The sequence below is a fragment of the Lissotriton vulgaris genome, chromosome 8 (genome assembly GCF_964263255.1).
Source record: "Lissotriton vulgaris chromosome 8, aLisVul1.2, whole genome shotgun sequence".
In the NCBI taxonomy this organism is placed as follows: domain Eukaryota; kingdom Metazoa; phylum Chordata; class Amphibia; order Caudata; family Salamandridae; genus Lissotriton; species Lissotriton vulgaris.
Window position 1 is genome coordinate 1,528,876,940 of NC_141696.1, and position 10,969 is coordinate 1,528,887,908.

Here is a 10,969-nt window from a genome sequence, read left to right on the forward strand (position 1 = left end):
AACCTCATATGGTAGAGATATGTTTTAAGGAGTCCTGTATCATTCCGCAATTAATGGTACAATGGGTAAATAGCATTTTTGGGATCCAGGTTAGGTAGTTGTTTTTTTAACTCTGAATGGACTAGCACTATATTACCCAGATATATTTGGCATGAGTAGGTAAGCAATGTCAGCTGACTACTGACATCTGTGTTCAAGGGGAAGTGGAAGGTAATGCAGACAAGAGTTTACTTTACAAAAAAGCATGAAATGGGAAATATTCATTGTCAAACCTGAAGGTAAGAGAGGTGGAAGCAAGTTTAGAAGGAGGACATAAGGCTAAGTCTATGTTAAATTGATTGTGTTGTAGATCAGTTGGAAAAAATTTGATGAATAGAGAAAAAGTACTACAGCTGATTCCAAGACCTATTTTGTTAGAAGCAAGGAACCTCTCAAATGTGCCGAAACCCGGGATTGAACCAGGGACCTTTAGATCTTCAGTCTAACGCTCTCCCAACTGAGCTATTTCGGCCTTCTGATAGCTGGGGTCTTCATACTTTAATTTGAACCATTTAACAAAATAGATGCAGGACCTGGATTTTTAACCTCATATGGTAGAGATATGTTTTAAGGAGTCCTGTATCATTCCCCAGTTAACTGGTGCAATGGGTAAATAGCATTTTTGGGATCCAGGTTAGGTAGTTGTTTTTTTTACTCTGAATGGACTAGCACTATATTACCTAGATATATTTGGCATGAGTAGGTAAGCAATGTCATCTGACTACTGACATCTGTGTTCAAGGGGAAGTGGAATGTGATGCAGACAAGAGTTTACTTTACAAAAAAGGACGAAATGGGAAACATTCATTGTCAAACCTGAAGGCAAGATAGGTGGAAGAAAGTTTAAAAGGAGGACAGAAAGCAAAGTCTATGTTGAATTGATCATTTTGTAGATCAGTTGATAAAAATGTTGATAGAGAAAAAAGTACTACAGCTGATTCCAAGACCTATTTTGTTAGAAGCAAGGAACCTCTCAACTGTGCCGAAACCCGGGATTGAACCAGGGACCTTTAGATCTTCAGTCTAACGCTCTCCCAACTGAGCTATTGCGGCCTGCTTATAGCTGTGGTCTTCATACTTTAATTTAAACCATTTAACGAAATAGATGCAGGACCTGGATTTTTAACCTCATATGGTAGAGATATGTTTTAAGGAGTCCTGTATCATTCCGCAATTAACTGGTGCAATGGGCAAATAGCATTTTTGGGATCCAGGTTAGGTAGTTGTTTTTTTAACTCTGAATGGACTAGCACTATATTACCCAGATATATTTGGCATGAGTAGGTAAGCAATGTCATCTGACTACTGACATCTGTGTTCAAGGGGAAGTGGAAGGTAATGCAGACAAGAGTTTACTTTACAAAAAAGCATGAAATGGGAAATATTCATTGTCAAACCTGAAGGTAAGAGAGGTGGAAGCAAGTTTAGAAGGAGGACATAAAGCAAAGTCTATGTTAAATTGATTGTGTTGTAGATCAGTTGGAAAAAATTTGATGAATAGAGAAAAAGTACTACAGCTGATTCCAAGACCTATTTTGTTAGAAGCAAGGAACCTCTCAACTGTGCCGAAACCCGGGATTGAACCAGGGACCTTTAGATCTTCAGTCTGACGCTCTCCCAACTGAGCTATTTCGGCCTTCTGATAGCTGGGGTCTTCATACTTTAATTTGAACCATTTAACAAAATAGATGCAGGACCTGGATTTTTAACCTCATATGGTAGAGATATGTTTTAAGGAGTCCTGTATCATTCCCCAGTTAACTGGTGCAATGGGTAAATAGCATTTTTGGGATCCAGGTTAGGTAGTTGTTTTTTTAACTCTGAATGGACTAGCACTATATTACCCAGATATATTTGGCATGAGTAGGTAAGCAATGTCATCTGACTACTGACATCTGTGTTCAAGGGGAAGTGGAAGGTAATGCAGACAAGAGTTTACTTTACAAAAAAGCATGAAATGGGAAATATTCATTGTCAAACCTGAAGGTAAGAGAGGTGGAAGCAAGTTTAGAAGGAGGACATAAAGCAAAGTCTATGTTAAATTGATTGTGTTGTAGATCAGTTGGAAAAAATTTGATGAATAGAGAAAAAGTACTACAAGACCTATTTTGTTAGAAGCAAGGAACCTCTCAACTGTGCCGAAACCCGGGATTGAACCAGGGACCTTTATATCTTCAGTCTAACGCTCTCCCAACTGAGCTATTTCGGCCTTCTGATAGCTGGTGTCTTCATACTTTAATTTGAACCATTTAACAAAATAGATGCAGGACCTGGATTTTTAACCTCATATGGTAGAGATATGTTTTAAGGAGTCCTGTATCATTCCCCAGTTAACTGGTGCAATGGGTAAATAGCATTTTTGGGATCCAGGTTAGGTAGTTGTTTTTTTAACTCTGAATGGACTAGCACTATATTACCTAGATATATTTGGCATGAGTAGGTAAGCAATGTCATCTGACTACTGACATCTGTGTTCAAGGGGAAGTGGAATGTGATGCAGACAAGAGTTTACTTTACAAAAAAGGACGAAATGGGAAACATTCATTGTCAAACCTGAAGGCAAGATAGGTGGAAGAAAGTTTAAAAGGAGGACAGAAAGCAAAGTCTATGTTGAATTGATCATTTTGTAGATCAGTTGATAAAAATGTTGATAGAGAAAAAAGTACTACAGCTGATTCCAAGACCTATTTTGTTAGAAGCAAGGAACCTCTCAACTGTGCCGAAACCCGGGATTGAACCAGGGACCTTTAGATCTTCAATCTAACGCTCTCCCAACTGAGCTATTGCGGCCTGCTTATAGCTGTGGTCTTCATACTTTAATTTAAACCATTTAACAAAATAGATGCAGGACCTGGATTTTTAACCTCATATGGTAGAGATATGTTTTAAGGAGTCCTGTATCATTCCGCAATTAACTGGTGCAATGGGCAAATAGCATTTTTGGGATCCAGGTTAGGTAGATGTTTTTTTAACTCTGAATGGACTAGCACTATATTACCTAGATATATTTGGCATGAGTAGGTAAGCAATGTCATCTGACTACTGACATCTGTGTTCAAGGGGAAGTGGAATGTGATGCAGACAAGAGTTTACTTTACAAAAAAGGACGAAATGGGAAACATTCATTGTCAAACCTGAAGGCAAGATAGGTGGAAGAAAGTTTAAAAGGAGGACAGAAAGCAAAGTCTATGTTGAATTGATCATTTTGTAGATCAGTTGATAAAAATGTTGATAGAGAAAAAAGTACTACAGCTGATTCCAAGACCTATTTTGTTAGAAGCAAGGAACCTCTCAACTGTGCCAAAACCCGGGATTGAACCAGGGACCTTTAGATCTTCAGTCTAACGCTCTCCCAACTGAGCTATTTCGGCCTGCTTATAGCTGTGGTCTTCATACTTTAATTTAAACCATTTAACAAAATAGATGCAGGACCTGGATTTTTAACCTCATATGGTAGAGATATGTTTTAAGGAGTCCTGTATCATTCCGCAATTAATGGTACAATGGGTAAATAGCATTTTTGGGATCCAGGTTAGGTAGTTGTTTTTTTAACTCTGAATGGACTAGCACTATATTACCCAGATATATTTGGCATGAGTAGGTAAGCAATGTCAGCTGACTACTGACATCTGTGTTCAAGGGGAAGTGGAAGGTAATGCAGACAAGAGTTTACTTTACAAAAAAGCATGAAATGGGAAATATTCATTGTCAAACCTGAAGGTAAGAGAGGTGGAAGCAAGTTTAGAAGGAGGACATAAGGCAAAGTCTATGTTAAATTGATTGTGTTGTAGATCAGTTGGAAAAAATTTGATGAATAGAGAAAAAGTACTACAGCTGATTCCAAGACCTATTTTGTTAGAAGCAAGGAACCTCTCAAATGTGCCGAAACCCGGGATTGAACCAGGGACCTTTAGATCTTCAGTCTAACGCTCTCCCAACTGAGCTATTTCGGCCTTCTGATAGCTGGGGTCTTCATACTTTAATTTGAACCATTTAACAAAATAGATGCAGGACCTGGATTTTTAACCTCATATGGTAGAGATATGTTTTAAGGAGTCCTGTATCATTCCCCAGTTAACTGGTGCAATGGGTAAATAGCATTTTTGGGATCCAGGTTAGGTAGTTGTTTTTTTTACTCTGAATGGACTAGCACTATATTACCTAGATATATTTGGCATGAGTAGGTAAGCAATGTCATCTGACTACTGACATCTGTGTTCAAGGGGAAGTGGAATGTGATGCAGACAAGAGTTTACTTTACAAAAAAGGACGAAATGGGAAACATTCATTGTCAAACCTGAAGGCAAGATAGGTGGAAGAAAGTTTAAAAGGAGGACAGAAAGCAAAGTCTATGTTGAATTGATCATTTTGTAGATCAGTTGATAAAAATGTTGATAGAGAAAAAAGTACTACAGCTGATTCCAAGACCTATTTTGTTAGAAGCAAGGAACCTCTCAACTGTGCCGAAACCCGGGATTGAACCAGGGACCTTTAGATCTTCAGTCTAACGCTCTCCCAACTGAGCTATTGCGGCCTGCTTATAGCTGTGGTCTTCATACTTTAATTTAAACCATTTAACGAAATAGATGCAGGACCTGGATTTTTAACCTCATATGGTAGAGATATGTTTTAAGGAGTCCTGTATCATTCCGCAATTAACTGGTGCAATGGGCAAATAGCATTTTTGGGATCCAGGTTAGGTAGTTGTTTTTTTAACTCTGAATGGACTAGCACTATATTACCCAGATATATTTGGCATGAGTAGGTAAGCAATGTCATCTGACTACTGACATCTGTGTTCAAGGGGAAGTGGAAGGTAATGCAGACAAGAGTTTACTTTACAAAAAAGCATGAAATGGGAAATATTCATTGTCAAACCTGAAGGTAAGAGAGGTGGAAGCAAGTTTAGAAGGAGGACATAAAGCAAAGTCTATGTTAAATTGATTGTGTTGTAGATCAGTTGGAAAAAATTTGATGAATAGAGAAAAAGTACTACAGCTGATTCCAAGACCTATTTTGTTAGAAGCAAGGAACCTCTCAACTGTGCCGAAACCCAGGATTGAACCAGGGACCTTTAGATCTTCAGTCTAACGCTCTCCCAACTGAGCTATTTCGGCCTTCTGATAGCTGGGGTCTTCATACTTTAATTTAAACCATTTAACAAAATAGATGCAGGACCTGGATTTTTAACCTCATATGGTAGATATATGTTTTAAGGAGTCCTGTATCATTCCGCAATTAACTGGTGCAATGGGTAAATAGCATTTTTGGGATCCAGGTTAGGTAGTTGTTTTTTTAACTCTGAATGGACTAGCACTATATTACCTAGATATATTTGGCATGAGTAGGTAAGCAATGTCATCTGACTACTGACATCTGTGTTCAAGGGGAAGTGGAATGTGATGCAGACAAGAGTTTACTTTACAAAAAAGGACGAAATGGGAAACATTCATTGTCAAACCTGAAGGCAAGATAGGTGGAAGAAAGTTTAAAAGGAGGACAGAAAGCAAAGTCTATGTTGAATTGATCATTTTGTAGATCAGTTGATAAAAATGTTAATAGAGAAGAAAGTACTACAGCTGATTCCAAGACCTATTTTTTTAAAAGCAAGGAACCTCTCAACTGTGCCGAAACCCAGGATTGACCCAGGGACCTTTAGATCTTCAGTCTAACACTCTCCCAACTGAGATATTGCGGCCTGCTTACAGCTGTGGTCTTCATACTTTAATTTAAACCATTTAACAAAATAGATGCAGGACCTGGACTTTTAACCTCATATGGTAGAGATATGTTTTAAGGAGTCCTGTATCATTCCGCAATTAACTGGTGCAATGGGCAAATAGCATTTTTGGGATCCAGGTTAGGTAGTTGTTTTTTTAACTCTGAATGGACTAGCACTATATTACCCAGATATATTTGGCATGAGTAGGTAAGCAATGTCATCTGACTACTGACATCTGTGTTCAAGGGGAAGTGGAAGGTAATGCAGACAAGAGTTTACTTTACAAAAAAGCATGAAATGGGAAATATTCATTGTCAAACCTGAAGGTAAGAGAGGTGGAAGCAAGTTTAGAAGGAGGACATAAAGCAAAGTCTATGTTAAATTGATTGTGTTGTAGATCAGTTGGAAAAAATTTGATGAATAGAGAAAAAGTACTACAGCTGATTCCAAGACCTATTTTGTTAGAAGCAAGGAACCTCTCAACTGTGCCGAAACCCAGGATTGAACCAGGGACCTTTAGATCTTCAGTCTAACGCTCTCCCAACTGAGCTATTTCAGCCTGCTTAAAGCTGTGGTCTTCATACTTTAATTTAAACCATTTAACAAAATAGATGCAGGACCTGGATTTTTAACCTCATATGGTAGATATATGTTTTAAGGAGTCCTGTATCATTCCGCAATTAACTGGTGCAATGGGTAAATAGCATTTTTGGGATCCAGGTTAGGTAGTTGTTTTTTTAACTCTGAATGGACTAGCACTATATTACCCAGATATATTTGGCATGAGTAGGTAAGCAATGTCAGCTGACTACTGACATCTGTGTTCAAGGGGAAGTGGAAGGTAATGCAGACAAGAGTTTACTTTACAAAAAAGCATGAAATGGGAAATATTCATTGTCAAACCTGAAGGTAAGAGAGGTGGAAGCAAGTTTAGAAGGAGGACATAAAGCAAAGTCTATGTTAAATTGATTGTGTTGTAGATCAGTTGGAAAAAATTTGATGAATAGAGAAAAAGTACTACAGCTGATTCCAAGACCTATTTTGTTAGAAGCAAGGAACTTCTCGACTGTATCAAAACCCGGGATTGAACCAGGGACCTTTAGATCTTCAGTCTAACGCTCTCCCAACTGAGCTATTGCAGCCTGCTTATAGCTGTGGTCTTCATACTTTAATTTAAACCATTTAACAAAATAGATGCAGGACCTGGATTTTTAACCTCATATGGTAGAGATATGTTTTAAGGAGTCCTGTATCATTCCGCAATTAACTGGTGCAATGGGCAAATAGCATTTTTGGGATCCAGGTTAGGTAGTTGTTTTTTTAACTCTGAATGGACTAGCACTATATTACCTAGATATATTTGGCATGAGTAGGTAAGCAATGTCATCTGACTACTGACATCTGTGTTCAAGGGGAAGTGGAATGTGATGCAGACAAGAGTTTACTTTACAAAAAAGGACGAAATGGGAAACATTCATTGTCAAACCTGAAGGCAAGATAGGTGGAAGAAAGTTTAAAAGGAGGACAGAAAGCAAAGTCTATGTTGAATTGATCATTTTGTAGATCAGTTGATAAAAATGTTGATAGAGAAAAAAGTACTACAGCTGATTCCAAGACCTATTTTGTTAGAAGCAAGGAACCTCTCAACTGTGCCAAAACCCAGGATTGAACCAGGGACCTTTAGATCTTCAGTCTAACGCTCTCCCAACTGAGCTATTTCGGCCTGCTTATAGCTGTGGTCTTCATACTTTAATTTAAACCATTTAACAAAATAGATGCAGGACCTGGATTTTTAACCTCATATGGTAGAGATATGTTTTAAGGAGTCCTGTATCATTCCGCAATTAATGGTACAATGGGTAAATAGCATTTTTGGGATCCAGGTTAGGTAGTTGTTTTTTTAACTCTGAATGGACTAGCACTATATTACCCAGATATATTTGGCATGAGTAGGTAAGCAATGTCAGCTGACTACTGACATCTGTGTTCAAGGGGAAGTGGAAGGTAATGCAGACAAGAGTTTACTTTACAAAAAAGCATGAAATGGGAAATATTCATTGTCAAACCTGAAGGTAAGAGAGGTGGAAGCAAGTTTAGAAGGAGGACATAAGGCTAAGTCTATGTTAAATTGATTGTGTTGTAGATCAGTTGGAAAAAATTTGATGAATAGAGAAAAAGTACTACAGCTGATTCCAAGACCTATTTTGTTAGAAGCAAGGAACCTCTCAAATGTGCCGAAACCCGGGATTGAACCAGGGACCTTTAGATCTTCAGTCTAACGCTCTCCCAACTGAGCTATTTCGGCCTTCTGATAGCTGGGGTCTTCATACTTTAATTTGAACCATTTAACAAAATAGATGCAGGACCTGGATTTTTAACCTCATATGGTAGAGATATGTTTTAAGGAGTCCTGTATCATTCCCCAGTTAACTGGTGCAATGGGTAAATAGCATTTTTGGGATCCAGGTTAGGTAGTTGTTTTTTTTACTCTGAATGGACTAGCACTATATTACCTAGATATATTTGGCATGAGTAGGTAAGCAATGTCATCTGACTACTGACATCTGTGTTCAAGGGGAAGTGGAATGTGATGCAGACAAGAGTTTACTTTACAAAAAAGGACGAAATGGGAAACATTCATTGTCAAACCTGAAGGCAAGATAGGTGGAAGAAAGTTTAAAAGGAGGACAGAAAGCAAAGTCTATGTTGAATTGATCATTTTGTAGATCAGTTGATAAAAATGTTGATAGAGAAAAAAGTACTACAGCTGATTCCGAGACCTATTTTGTTAGAAGCAAGGAACCTCTCAACTGTGCCGAAACCCGGGATTGAACCAGGGACCTTTAGATCTTCAGTCTAACGCTCTCCCAACTGAGCTATTGCGGCCTGCTTATAGCTGTGGTCTTCATACTTTAATTTAAACCATTTAACGAAATAGATGCAGGACCTGGATTTTTAACCTCATATGGTAGAGATATGTTTTAAGGAGTCCTGTATCATTCCGCAATTAACTGGTGCAATGGGCAAATAGCATTTTTGGGATCCAGGTTAGGTAGTTGTTTTTTTAACTCTGAATGGACTAGCACTATATTACCCAGATATATTTGGCATGAGTAGGTAAGCAATGTCATCTGACTACTGACATCTGTGTTCAAGGGGAAGTGGAAGGTAATGCAGACAAGAGTTTACTTTACAAAAAAGCATGAAATGGGAAATATTCATTGTCAAACCTGAAGGTAAGAGAGGTGGAAGCAAGTTTAGAAGGAGGACATAAAGCAAAGTCTATGTTAAATTGATTGTGTTGTAGATCAGTTGGAAAAAATTTGATGAATAGAGAAAAAGTACTACAGCTGATTCCAAGACCTATTTTGTTAGAAGCAAGGAACCTCTCAACTGTGCCGAAACCCGGGATTGAACCAGGGACCTTTAGATCTTCAGTCTGACGCTCTCCCAACTGAGCTATTTCGGCCTTCTGATAGCTGGGGTCTTCATACTTTAATTTGAACCATTTAACAAAATAGATGCAGGACCTGGATTTTTAACCTCATATGGTAGAGATATGTTTTAAGGAGTCCTGTATCATTCCCCAGTTAACTGGTGCAATGGGTAAATAGCATTTTTGGGATCCAGGTTAGGTAGTTGTTTTTTTAACTCTGAATGGACTAGCACTATATTACCCAGATATATTTGGCATGAGTAGGTAAGCAATGTCATCTGACTACTGACATCTGTGTTCAAGGGGAAGTGGAAGGTAATGCAGACAAGAGTTTACTTTACAAAAAAGCATGAAATGGGAAATATTCATTGTCAAACCTGAAGGTAAGAGAGGTGGAAGCAAGTTTAGAAGGAGGACATAAGGCAAAGTCTATGTTAAATTGATTGTGTTGTAGATCAGTTGGAAAAAATTTGATGAATAGAGAAAAAGTACTACAAGACCTATTTTGTTAGAAGCAAGGAACCTCTCAACTGTGCCGAAACCCGGGATTGAACCAGGGACCTTTATATCTTCAGTCTAACGCTCTCCCAACTGAGCTATTTCGGCCTTCTGATAGCTGGTGTCTTCATACTTTAATTTGAACCATTTAACAAAATAGATGCAGGACCTGGATTTTTAACCTCATATGGTAGAGATATGTTTTAAGGAGTCCTGTATCATTCCCCAGTTAACTGGTGCAATGGGTAAATAGCATTTTTGGGATCCAGGTTAGGTAGTTGTTTTTTTAACTCTGAATGGACTAGCACTATATTACCTAGATATATTTGGCATGAGTAGGTAAGCAATGTCATCTGACTACTGACATCTGTGTTCAAGGGGAAGTGGAATGTGATGCAGACAAGAGTTTACTTTACAAAAAAGGACGAAATGGGAAACATTCATTGTCAAACCTGAAGGCAAGATAGGTGGAAGAAAGTTTAAAAGGAGGACAGAAAGCAAAGTCTATGTTGAATTGATCATTTTGTAGATCAGTTGATAAAAATGTTGATAGAGAAAAAAGTACTACAGCTGATTCCAAGACCTATTTTGTTAGAAGCAAGGAACCTCTCAACTGTGCCGAAACCCGGGATTGAACCAGGGACCTTTAGATCTTCAATCTAACGCTCTCCCAACTGAGCTATTGCGGCCTGCTTATAGCTGTGGTCTTCATACTTTAATTTAAACCATTTAACGAAATAGATGCAGGACCTGGATTTTTAACCTCATATGGTAGAGATATGTTTTAAGGAGTCCTGTATCATTCCGCAATTAACTGGTGCAATGGGCAAATAGCATTTTTGGGATCCAGGTTAGGTAGTTGTTTTTTTAACTCTGAATGGACTAGCACTATATTACCCAGATATATTTGGCATGAGTAGGTAAGCAATGTCATCTGACTACTGACATCTGTGTTCAAGGGGAAGTGGAAGGTAATGCAGACAAGAGTTTACTTTACAAAAAAGCATGAAATGGGAAATATTCATTGTCAAACCTGAAGGTAATAGAGGTGGAAGCAAGTTTAGAAGGAGGACATAAAGCAAAGTCTATGTTAAATTGATTGTGTTGTAGATCAGTTGGAAAAAATTTGATGAATAGAGAAAAAGTACTACAGCTGATTCCAAGACCTATTTTGTTAGAAGCAAGGAACCTCTCAACTGTGCCGAAACCCGGGATTGAACCAGGGACCTTTATATCTTCAGTCTAACGCTCTCCCAACTGAGCTATTTCGGCCT

The 10,969-nt window shown here is 38.3% G+C and overlaps 4 non-coding genes across 4 annotated transcripts; all 4 read right to left on the reverse strand.

Annotated features, from left to right (window-relative positions):
* Positions 1-438: 438 nt before the first annotated feature.
* On the reverse strand, positions 439-511 carry TRNAF-GAA (transfer RNA phenylalanine (anticodon GAA)). Its single transcript has one exon. It is a non-coding gene; the product is annotated as a tRNA-Phe (tRNA).
* Positions 512-3,337: 2,826 nt separating this feature from the next.
* On the reverse strand, positions 3,338-3,410 carry TRNAF-GAA (transfer RNA phenylalanine (anticodon GAA)). Its single transcript has one exon. It is a non-coding gene; the product is annotated as a tRNA-Phe (tRNA).
* Positions 3,411-3,919: 509 nt separating this feature from the next.
* TRNAF-GAA (transfer RNA phenylalanine (anticodon GAA)) lies at positions 3,920-3,992 on the reverse strand. Its single transcript has one exon. It is a non-coding gene; the product is annotated as a tRNA-Phe (tRNA).
* A 4,001-nt stretch (positions 3,993-7,993) lies between these two features.
* On the reverse strand, positions 7,994-8,066 carry TRNAF-GAA (transfer RNA phenylalanine (anticodon GAA)). The gene has a single exon. It is a non-coding gene; the product is annotated as a tRNA-Phe (tRNA).
* Between the last annotated feature and the right edge of the window lie 2,903 nt (positions 8,067-10,969).